The 12275-nt window shown below is 38.5% G+C and overlaps 1 non-coding gene across 1 annotated transcript; it reads right to left on the reverse strand.

The window, feature by feature from the left end:
- Positions 1 to 9042: 9042 nt before the first annotated feature.
- Positions 9043 to 9150, reverse strand: LOC112704354 (small nucleolar RNA R71). Its single transcript, XR_003154982.1, has one exon. It is a non-coding gene; the product is annotated as a small nucleolar RNA R71 (small nucleolar RNA).
- Positions 9151 to 12275: the final 3125 nt, after the last annotated feature.

Genomic DNA, 12275 nt, shown 5'->3' on the forward strand with positions numbered 1-12275 from the left:
CTATTCTTTTCTTCTTCTACTAACATAAAGGAATCCATCTACTGTGGTAAAGTGGATCCCTATTATTATTATTTTCTGTTCCCTTCTTTTTCATATGAGTAGGAACAAGGACAATAATATTCTTGTTGAAGCAGACCCTGAACCTGAAAGGACACTGAAGAGGAAACTAAGAGAAGCTAAATTACAACAATCTAGAGGCAACCTTACAAAAATTTTCGAAAAGGAAGAGGAGATGGCAGCCAAAAGTAATAATGCAAGAAGGATGCTTGGTGATTATACTACACCTACTTCCAAGTTTGATGGAAGAAGCATCTCAATCCCTGCTATTGGAGCAAACAATTTTAAACTGAAACCTCAACTAGTTGCTCTACTACAACAGAACTGCAAGTTCCATAGACTTCCATCAGAAGATCCCTATTAGTTTTTAACTGAATTCTTGCAGATCTGTAAGACTGTTAAGACTAATGGAGTAGATCCTGAAGTCTACAGGCTCATGCTTTTCCCTTTTGCTGTAAGAGACAGGGCTAGAACATGGTTGGACTCTCAACCTAAAGATAGCCTGGAGTCTTGGGATAAGCTGGTCACGGCCTTCTTGGCTAAGTTCTTTCCTCCTCAAAAGCTGAGCAAGCTTAGAGTGGATGTTCAGACCTTCAAACAAAAAGATGGTAAATCCCTCTATGAAGCTTGGGAAAGATACAAGCAGATGACCAAAAGGTGTCCTTCTGACATGCTTTCAGAGTGGACCATCTTGGATATATTCTATTATGGTCTATCTGAGTTCTCTAAGATGTCACTGGACCATTCTGCAGGTGGATTCATTCACCTAAAGAAAACACCTCCAGAAGCTCAAGAACTTATTGACATGGTTGCAAATAACCAATTCATGTACACTTCTGAGAGGAATTCTGTGAGTAATGGGACGCCTCAGAGGAAGGGAATTCTTGAAATTGATGCCCTGAATCCCATATTGGCTCAGAACAAGATGTTGACTCAGCAAGTCAACATGATTTCTCAAAGTCTGAATGGATGGCAAAATGCATCCAATAGTACTAAAAAGGCATCTTCTGAAGAAGAAGCTTATGATCCTGAGAACCCTGCAATGGCAGAGGTAAATTACATGGGTGAACCCTATGGGAACACCTATAATTCCTCATGGAGAAATCATCAAAATTTCTCATGGAAGGATCAACAAAAGCCTCAACAAGGCTTTAACAATGGTTGAAGAAACAGGCTCAGCAATAGTAAACCTTTTCCATCTTCTTCTCAGCAACAAACAGAGAATTCTGAGCAGAGCTCTTCTAGCTTAGCAAATATAGTCTCTGATCTATCTAAGGCCACTTTAAGTTTCATAAGAGAAACAAGGTCATCCATCAGAAATTTAGAGGCACAAGTGGGCCAGCTGAGTAAGAAAATCACTGAAACTCCTCCTAGTACTCTCCCAAGCAATACTGAAGAGAATCCAAAAAGAGAGTGCAAGGCCATTGACATAATTAAAATGGCCGAACCTAGAGAGGAAGGGGAAGACGTGAATCCCAATGAGGAAGACCTCATGGGATGTCTCCCAGATAAGAAGGAGTTCCCTATTGAGGACCTAAAGGAATCTGAGGCTCATATAGAGACCATAGAGATTCCATTAAACCTCCTTCTACCATTCATGAGCTCTGAAAACTATTCTTCCTCTGAAGAGGATGAAGATGTAACTGGAGAGCAAGTTGCTCAATATCTAGGAGCCATCATGAAGCTGAATGCCAAGTTGTTTGGTAATGAGACTTGGAAAGGTGAATCTCCCTTGCTCATTAGTGAACTAGATACATGGGTTCAGCAAACTTTACCTTAAAAGAAACAAGATCCTGGTAAATTCTTAATACCCTGTACCATGGGAACCATGACCTTTGAGAAGGCTCTATGTGACCTGGGGTCAGGTATAAATCTTATGCCACTCTCTGTAATGGAGAAACTAGGGATCTTTGAGGTACAGGATGCCACATTCTTATTACAAATGGTAGACAAGTCAGTAAGATAAGCTTATGGATTGGTAGAGGACGTGTTAGTAAAGGTTAAAGGCCTTTACATCCTTACTGATTTCATAATCTTAGACACTAGGAAGGAGGAGGATGAATGCATCATCCTTAGAAGACCCTTCCTAGCCACTGCAGGAGCTGTGATTGATGTTGACAGAGGAGAGCTAGTCCTTCAATTGAATAGGGACTGCCTTGTGTTTAAAGCTCAAGGATATTCCTCTACAACCATGGAGAGGAAGCATGAAAAGCTTCTCTCAATACAAAGTCAAACAAAGCCCCCACAATCAAACTCTAAGTTTGGTGTTGGGAGGCCACAACCAAACCCTAAGTTTGGTGTTCAACCCCCACATTCAAACTCTAAGTTTGGTGTTGGGAGTCCACAACATTGACCTGATCACCTGTGAAGCTCCATGAGAGCATACTGTCAAGCTAGTGACATTAAAGAAGCGCTTATTGGGAGGCAAACCAATTTTATTTATCTAATTTTATTTTTTATTTTTTCTTTTATGTTTTATTAGGTTTATGATCATGTGGAGTCACAAAACAAATACTAAAATTAAAAAGAGAATCAAAAACAGCAGAAGAAATAGCACACCTTGGAGGAAGAGCTTACTGGTGTTTGAACGCCAGTAAGGAGCATCTGGCTGGTGTTCAACGCCAGAACAGAGCATGAATCTGGCGTTAAATGCCAGAAACAAGCATGGAACTGGCGTTCAATGCCAGAGACATGTTGCAGACTGGCGTTCAATGCCTAAAACAAGCATAGAACTGGCGTTTAACGCCAGAAACAAGCATCAATCTGGAGTTAAACGCCAAGATTGCATGCAGAGGGCATTTTACACGCCTCATTGGTGCAGGGATGATAATCCTTAACACCTCAGGATCTATGGACCCCACAGGATCATCTCAGGATCTGTGGACCCCACAGGATCCCTACCTACCTCAACTCACCTTCTCTCTTCTTCACACAATCCAATAACACTCTTCCCCAAAAACCCTTCACCAATTACTTCAATCTCTCTTCCCCATTACCTCTTCACCACTCACATCCATCCACTCTTCCCCATAAAACCCACCTACCTTCAAATTCAAAATCCCTTTCCCACCCAAACCCACCCAATATGGCCGAACCTTAACCCCTCTCCCTCCACTATATAAACCCTTCTATCCTTCTTCATTTTCACACAACACAACCCTCTCTTCTCCCCCTTGGCCGAATACACATCTCTCTCGCTCTCCTCCATATCTTATTCTTCTTCTTCATCTATTCTTTCTTTTCTTTGCTCGAGGACGAGCAACATTTTAAGTTTGGTGTGGTAAAAGCATAGCTTTTTTGTTTTTTCATAACCATTGATGGCACCTAAGGCCAAAGAAACCTCAAGAAAGAGGAAAGGGAAGGCAATTGCTTCCACCTCTGAGTCATGGGAGATGGAGAGATTCATCTCAAGGGTCCATAGCTCAGTAGTAGAACATTTGACTGCACATCAAGAGAGCCCACTCATGGACCTCAACAGGAGCATAAGGAATTCCCTCATCAAGAAATCCCTGAGATACCTCAGGGGATACATTTTCCTCCACACAATTTTTGGGAGCAACTAAGGATAGGAGCACCAAAATCACTAGGGATCAAGCAACAGAGGCAAGAAAGAGACATAGAGGAGCTCAAAGGACACCATTGGTCCTTCAAGAAGAAGACGCCACCCTCACTAAGGTGGACTCATTCCTTAACTTCCTTGTTCTTATCTCTCTGTTTTTCGGTTTTTGAGCTTCATGTTTCTCTATGTTTGTGTCTTTACTACATGATCATTAGTATTTAGTAACTATGTCTTAAGGCTATGAATAATTCCATGAATCCTTCACCTTTCTTAAATGAAAAATGTTTTTAATACAAAAGAACAAGAAGTAAATGAGTTTCGAATTCATCCTTGAAATTAGTTTAATTATATTAATGTCGTGACAATACTTTTTGTTTTTTGAATGAATGCTTGAACAGTGCATGTTTTTGATCTTGTTGTTTATGAATGTTAAAATTGTTGGCTCTTGAAAGAATGATGAAAAAGAGAAATGTTATTGATGATCTGAAAAATAAAAAAAATTGATTCTTGAAGCAAGAAAAAGTAGTGAAGAACAAAGCTTGAAAAAAAAGTGGTGAAAACAAAAGAAAAAAAGAAAAAGCAAGCAGAAAAAGCCAATAGCCCTAAAACCAAAAGGCAAGGGTAAAAAGGATCCAAGGCTTTGAGCATCAATGGATAGGAGGGCCCAAGGAAATAAGATCCAGGCCTAAGCGGCTAATTCAAGCTGTCCCTAACCATGTGCTTGTGGCATGCAGGTCCAAGTGAAAAGCTTGAGAATGAGTGGTTAAAGTCATGATCCAAAGCAAAAAGAGTGTGCTTAAGAGCTCTGGACACCTCTAACTAGGGACTTTAGCAAAGCTGAGTCACAATCTGAAAAGGTTCACCCAGTCATGTGTCTGTGGCATTTATGTATCCGGTGGTAATACTGGAAAACAAAGTGCTTAGGGCCACAGCCAAGACACATAAAAGTAGCTGTGTTCAAGAATCAACATACTTAACTAGGAGAATTAATAACACTATCTAAACTCTGAGTTCCTATAGATGCCAATCATTCTAAACTTCAAGGGATAAAGTGAGATGCCAAAACTGTTTAGAAGCAAAAAGCTACGAGTCCCGCTCATCTAGTTAGAACTAATATTCATTGATGTTTTGAGATTTATAGTATATTCTCTTCTTTTTATCCTATTTGATTTTCAGTTGCTTGGGGACAAGCAACAATTTAAGTTTGGTGTTTTGATGAGCGGATAATTTATACGCTTTTTTGCATTGTTTTTAGGTAGTTTTTAGTAGGATCAAGCTACTTTTAGGGATGCTTTTATTAGTTTTTATGCAAAATTCACATTTCTGGACTTTACTATGAGTTTGTCTATTTTTCATTGATTTCAGGTATTTTCTAGCTGAAATTGAGGGACCTGAGCAAAAGTCTGATAGGAGGCTGACAAAGGATTGGTGATGCTGTTGGATTCTGATCTCCCTACACTCGAAATAGATTTTCTGGAGCTACAGAACTTCAAATGGTGGGCTCTTAACGGCGTTGAAAAGTAGACGTCCAGATCTTTCCAGCAATATATAATTGTCCATACTTTGTTTGAGATTAGATGACGCAAACTGGCGTTCAACGCCAGTTCCATGCTACATTATGGAGTAAAACGCCAGAAACACGTCACAAACCAGAGTGAAATGGCAAAAACACGTTATAACTTGGTGTTTAACTCCAAAAGAAGCCTCTGCACGTGTAAATCTCAAGCTCAGCCCAAGCACACACCAAAGACAGGTTGTTGATGAGCGGATAATTTATATGTTTTTTGGCATTGTTTTTAGGTAGTTTTTAGTAGGATCTAGATACTTTTAGGGATGTTTTTATTAGTTTTTATGTAAAATTCACATTTCTGGATATTACTATGAGTTTGTGTGTTATTCTATGATTTCAGGTATTTTCTGGCTGAAATTGAGAGACCTGAGCAAAAATCTGATAGGAGGCTGACAAAGGACTGCTGATGCTGTTGGATTCTGATCTCCCTGCACTTGAAATGAATTTTTTGGAGCTACAGAACTCCAAATGGTGCGCTCTCAATTGCGTTGGAAAGTAGACATCCAGGGCTTTCTAGAAATATATAGTAGTCTATACTTTATTCGAGTTTAGATGATGGAAACTGGCGTTCAACGCCAGTACCATGCTGCATTTTGGAGTAAAACGCCAGAAACACATCACAAACCAGAGTTAAACACCAAAAACACATTACAACTTGGTGTTTAACCCCAAGAGAAGTCTCTGCACGTGTAAAGCTCAAGCGCAGCCCAAGCACACACCAAAGTAGGCCCTGGAAGTGGATTTCTACATCAATTACTTATCTCTGTAACCCTAGTAGCTAGTTTAGTATAAATAGAACTTTTTATTATTGTACTAGGGGTCTTTGACCAGATCTTTGATCAATTTTATGCTATCTTAGACTTTTGTGGAGGCTGGCCATTCGGCCATGCCTGGATCTTGTTCTTATGTATTTTCAACGGTGGAGTTTTTACACACCATAGATTAAGGTGTGGAGCTCTACTGTTCCTCGAGTATTAATGCAAAGTACTATTGTTTTTCTATTCAATTCATGCTTATTCTCATTCTAAGATATTCATTCGCACTTCAACCTGATGAATATGATGATCTGTGACACTCATCACTATTCTCACTTATGAACGCGTGCCTGACAAACACTTCCGTTCTACCTGCGAAAGCTAGAGTGTGTATCTCTTAGATTCCTAACCCACGACGCATGGTTGCCTCGCCTGACAACTGAGCCTCCTATTTCGTGCGATCAGAGTCTTCATGGTATAAGCTAGAATTATTGGCGGCCATTCCTAAGATTTGGAAAGTCTAAACCTTGTCTGTGGTATTCCGAGTAGGATCTAAGATGGGATGACTGCGATGAGCTTCAAACTCGCGAGTGTTGGGCATAGTGACAGACGCAAAAGAATCACTAGATTCTATTCCAACATGATCGAGAACCGACAGATGATTAGCCGTGCGGTGACAGCGCATCTGGACCATTTTCACTGAGAGGACGGACGGTAGCCATTGACAACGGTGATCCCCCAACATACAGCTTGCCATGGAAAATCTCTGTGGGATCGACCGTTACTCACGTAAGGTTTATTACTTGGACAACCCAATGCACTTGCTGGTTAGTTGTGCGAAGTTGTGAAGAATGTGTGTGAACCATAGTATTGTGCACCAAGTTTTTGGAGCCAGTGCTAGGAATTGTTCGAGTTGTGAAAAATATGTGTCACAATTTTGCCTATCAAGTTTTTGGCGCCGTTGCCGGGGATTGTCTGATTTTGAACAACTGACGGTTCATCTTGTTGCTTAGATTAGGTAATTTTCTTCTTATTTTGTTTTCAAAAAGTTTTCAAAAATCTTTCAAAATTTTTCTTCTTTTTCATTTTTCCACAATTAATTTTCCAAAAATACAAAAAAATTATAAAATCATAAAAAACAAAAAATATTTTGTGTTTCTTGTTTGAGTCTTGAGTCAATTTTTAAGTTTGGTGTCAATTGCATGCTTTTAAAAATTTATGCATTTTTTCGAAAAATTCATGGATTGCATTCTTCATGATCTTCAAGTTGTTCTTGGTAAGTCTTCTTGTTTGATCTTCATATTTTTTTGTTTTGTGTCTTTTGTTGTTTTTCATATGCATTTTTGAATTCATAGAGTCTAAACATGAAAAATATCTAAGTTTGGTGTCTTGCATGTTTTTCTTTTCTTGAAAATTTTTCCAAAATAAGTTCTTGATGTGCATTATGATCTTCATAATGTTCTTGGTGTTCATCTTGACATTCATAGTGTTCTTGCATGCATAATTGGTTTTGATCCCAAATTTTCATGTTTTGGGTCATATTTGTGTTTTTCTCTTGTTTTACTCATAGAGTCTAATCATTAAAAATTTCAAAAAAAATCAAAAAAATATCTTTTCCTTGTTTTACTCATAAAATTTCGAAATCTTTGGGTTGACTTAGTAAAACATTTTTAAAATAAGTTGTTTCTTGTTAATCAAGTCAAGATTTCAATTTTAAAAATCTTATCTTTTAAAATCTTTTTCAAAATCAAATCTTTTTCATTTTTTCTTTTAAGTTTCAAAAATTTTTAAAATTGATTTTCAAAATATTTTTCTTATCTGTATTTCATGATTTTCGAAAACTTTACTAACAATTAATGTGATTGATTCAAAAATTTGAAGTTTGTTACTTTCTTGTTAAGAAATGTTAAATCTTTAAATTCTAAAATCATATCTTTTAGTTTCTTGTTAGTCAAGTAATCAATTTTAATTTTAAAAATCAAATCTTTTTTCAAAAAAATCTTTTCAATCATATCTTTTTAATCATATCTTTTCAAACATATCTTTTTCAAATCATATCTTTTTCAAAATTAATTTCAAAATCTTGTCTAACTTCTTATCTTTTCAAAATTGAATTTCAAATCTTTTTCAACTAATTAATTGACTTTTTGTAATTTCTTATCTTTTTCAAAACCGCCTAACCACTTTTCTCTCTCTAATTTTCGAAAAATCACCATCCTCTTTTTCAAAATTCTTTTTAATTAACTAATTGTTTTAAATTTTAATTTTTCTTCTCTTAATTTTCGAATTTTAACTAATAATTAAAATAAAAACAAAAATATTTTTCTTCTCTTTTAGTTAATTTTCGAATTCCCTCTCTCTCTCTCTCATCTTTTTCTATTTATTTATTTATTTACTAACACTTCTCTTCATCTCAAAATTCGAACCCTCTCTTCTCCTCTGTGTTCGAATTTTTCTCTCATCCTTCTTCTATTCTTTTCTTCTTCTACTCACATAAAGGAATCTCTATACTGTGACATAGATGATTCCTCTTCCTTTTCTGTCCTCTTCTTTTTCATATGAGCAGGAGCAAGGACAAGAATATTCTTGTTGAAGCAGATCCTGAACCTAAAAGGACTCTGAAGAAGAAACTAAGAGAAGCTAAAATATAACAATCCAAAGAAAACCTTACAGAAATTTTTGAAAAATAAGAGGAGATGGCAGCCGAAAATAATGACAACAACAATAATGCAAGGAGGATGCCTGGTGATTATACTACACCTACTTCCAACTTTTATGGAAGAAGCATCTCAATCCCTGCCATTGGAGCAAACAATTTTGAGCTGAAGCCTCAACTAGTTGCTCTAATGCAATAGAACTGCAAGTTTCATGGACTTCCATCAGAAGATCCCTATCAGTTTTTAACTGAGTTCTTGCAGATCTGTGATACTATTAAGACTAATGGAGTAAATCCTGAAGTCTACAGGCTCATGCTTTTCCCTTTTGCTGTAAGAAACAGAGCTAGAATATGGTTGGACTCACAACCTAAAGATAGCCTGGACTCTTGGGATAAGCTGGTCACGACCTTCTTGGCCAAGTTCTTTCCTCCTCAAAAGCTGAGCAAGCTTAGAGTGGATGTTCAGACTTTCAAGCAAAAAGATGGTGAATCCCTCTATGAAGCTTGGGAAAGATACAAGCAGTTGACCAAAAAGTGTCCTTCTGACATGCTTTCAGAGTGGACCATTTTGGATATATTCTATGATGGTCTATCTGAGTTTTCTAAGATGTCACTGGACCATTCTGCAGGTGGATCTATTCACCTAAAGAAAACTCATGTAGAAGCTCAAGAACTTATTGACATGGTTGCAAATAACCAATACATGTACACCTCTGAGAGGAATCCTGTGAGTAATAGGATGCCTCAAAAGAATGGAGTTCTTGAAATTGATGCTCTGAATGCCATATTGGCTCAGAACAAAATGTTGACTCAGCAAGTCAACATGATTTCTCAAAGTCTGCATGGATTGCAAAATGCATCCAACAGTACTAAAGAAGCATCTTCTGAAGAAGAAGCTTATGATCCTGAGAACCCAACAATGGTAGAAGTGAATTACATGGGTGAAGCCTATGGAAACACCTATAATCCCTCATGAAGAAATCATCCAAATTTCTCATGGAAGGATCAACAATAGCCTCAACAAGGCTTTAATAATGGTGGAATAAATAGGTTTAGCAATAGCAAGCCTTTTCCATCATCTTCTCAGCAACAGACAGAGAATTCTGAACAGAGTCCCTCTAGCTTAGCAAACATAGTCTCTAATCTATCTAAGGCCACTCTAAATTTCATGAATGAAACAAGGTCCTCCATTAGAAATTTGGAGGCACAAGTGGGTCAGCTGAGTAAGAAAATCACTAAAACTCCTCATAGTACTCTCCCAAGCAATACAGAAGAGAATCCAAAAAGAGAGTGCAAGGCCATTGATATTATCAAAATGGCTGAATCCAAAGAGGAAGGGGAGGACGTGAATCCCAATGAGGAAGACCTCATGGGACATCCTCCAGACAGAAAGGAGTTCTTTATTGAGAACCTAAAGGAATCTGAGGCTCATATAGAGACCATAGAGATTCCATTAAACTTCCTTCTGCCATTCATGAGCTCTAAGAACTATTCTTCCTCTGAAGAGGATGAAGATGTAACTGAAGAGAAAGTTGCTCAATATCTAGGAGCCATCATGAAGCTGAATGCCAAATTGCTTGGTAATGAGACTTGGGAAGATGAACCTCCCTTGCTCATTAGTGAACTAAATACATGGGTTCAGCAAACTTTACCTCAAATGAAACAAGATCCTGGTAAATTCTTAATACCTTGTACCATAGGCACCATGACCTTTGAGAAGGCTCGGTGTGACCTGGGGTCAGGTATAAATCTTATGCCACTCTCTGTAATGGAGAAACTGGGAATCTTTGAGGTACAAGTTGCAAGAATCTCATTAGAGATGGCAGACAAGTCAATAAAACAAGCTTATGGATTGGTAGAGGATGTGTTAATGATGGTTAAAGGCCTTTACATCCCTGCTGATTTCATATTCCTAGACACTGGGAAGGATGAGGATGAATGCATCATCCTTGGAAGACCCTTCCTAGCCACAGCAGGAGCTGTGATTGATGTTGACAGAGGAGAGCTAGTCCTTCAATTGAATGGGGACTACCTTGTGTTTAAAGCTCAAGGATCTTCCTCTGTAACCATGGAGAGGAAGCATGAAAAGCTTCTCTCAATACAGAGTCAAACAAAGCCCCCACAATCAAACTCTAAGTTTGGTGTTAAGAAGCCACAACCAAACTCTAAGTTTGGTGTTGAGAAGCCCCCACATTCAAACTCTAAGTTTGGTGTTGGGAGGCCCACATCATGCTCTGAACATCTGTGAAGCTCCATGAGAGCTCACTGTCAAGCTTTTGACATTAAAGAAGTGCTTATTGGGAGTCAACCCAATTTTTAACCATCTATATTTCTATTGTTCTTTTATGTTTTATTAGGTTTATGATCGTGTGGAGTCACAAAACAATTGCAAAAATTAAAAATAGAATCAAAAATAGCAGAAGAAAAAAGCATATCCTGGAGGAAGAGCTGTTTGGCGTTTAAATGCTAGAAATAAGCATCTGTCTGGCATTTAACGCCAGAAACAAGCACCAAGCTGGCGTTTAAACGCTAGAAACAAGCATCTGTCTAGCATTTAACGCCAGAAATAAGTACCAAGCTGGCATTTAACGCCAGAAACAAGCATCAGGCTAGCGTTAAACGCCAGAAATAGGCTACATTTGGGCGTTTAACGCCAGAAACACGCTGCAGTATGGCGTTAAACGCCAAGATTGCATACAGAGGGTGTTTTACACGCCTAAAAGTTGCAAGGATGAGAAATCCTTGACACCTCAAGATCTGTGGACCCCACAGGATCATCTCAAGATCTGTGGACCCCACAGGATCCCTACCTACCCCACTTCTTTCTTCTTCACACAATCCAATAACACTATATCCTTCACCAATCACATCCATCCACTCTTCCCCATAAACCCCACCTACCTTCAAATTCAAAATCTCTTTCCCACCCAAACCCACCCTAAATGACCGAACCCAAACCCCTCTCCCTCCATTATATAAACCCCTCCATCCTTCTTCATTTTCACACAACACTACCCTCTCTTCTCCCCCTTGGCCGAAACCCACACCTCTCTCCCTCTCCTCCATATCTTCTTCTTCTTCTTCTATTCTTTCTTCTTTTGCTCGAGGGCGAGCAACATTCTAAGTTTGGTGTGGTAAAAGCATAGCTTTTTTGTTTTTCCATAACCATTGATGGCACCTAAGGCCAGAGAAACCTTAAGAAAGAGGAAAGGAAAGGCAATTGCTTCCACTTCTGAGTCATGGGAGATGGAGAGATTCATCTCAAAAGCCCATCAAGACCACTTCTATGAAGTTGTGGCCAAGAAAAAGGTGATCCCTGAGGTCCCTTTTAAGCTCAAAAAGGGCGAATATCCAGAGATCCGACAAGAGATTAGAAGAAGAAGATGGGAAGTTCTCTCCAATCCAATTCAACAAGTCGGAATCTTAACGGTTCAAGAGTTCTATGTAAACACATGGATCACTAGGAACCATGATCAAAGTATGAACCCAAACCCAAAGAATTGGCTTACAATGGTTCGGGGGAAATGCTTAGATTTCAGTCCAGAGAACGTAAGGTTGGCGTTCAACTTGCCTATGATGCAAGAAGACGCATGCCCCTACACTAGAAGGGTTAACTTTGATCAAAGGTTGGACCAAGTCCTCATGGACATATGTGTGGAAGGAGCTCAATGAAAAAGA

Source organism: Arachis hypogaea, chromosome 7 (genome assembly GCF_003086295.3).
Source record: "Arachis hypogaea cultivar Tifrunner chromosome 7, arahy.Tifrunner.gnm2.J5K5, whole genome shotgun sequence".
NCBI classification, from domain to species: Eukaryota; Viridiplantae; Streptophyta; class Magnoliopsida; order Fabales; family Fabaceae; genus Arachis; species Arachis hypogaea.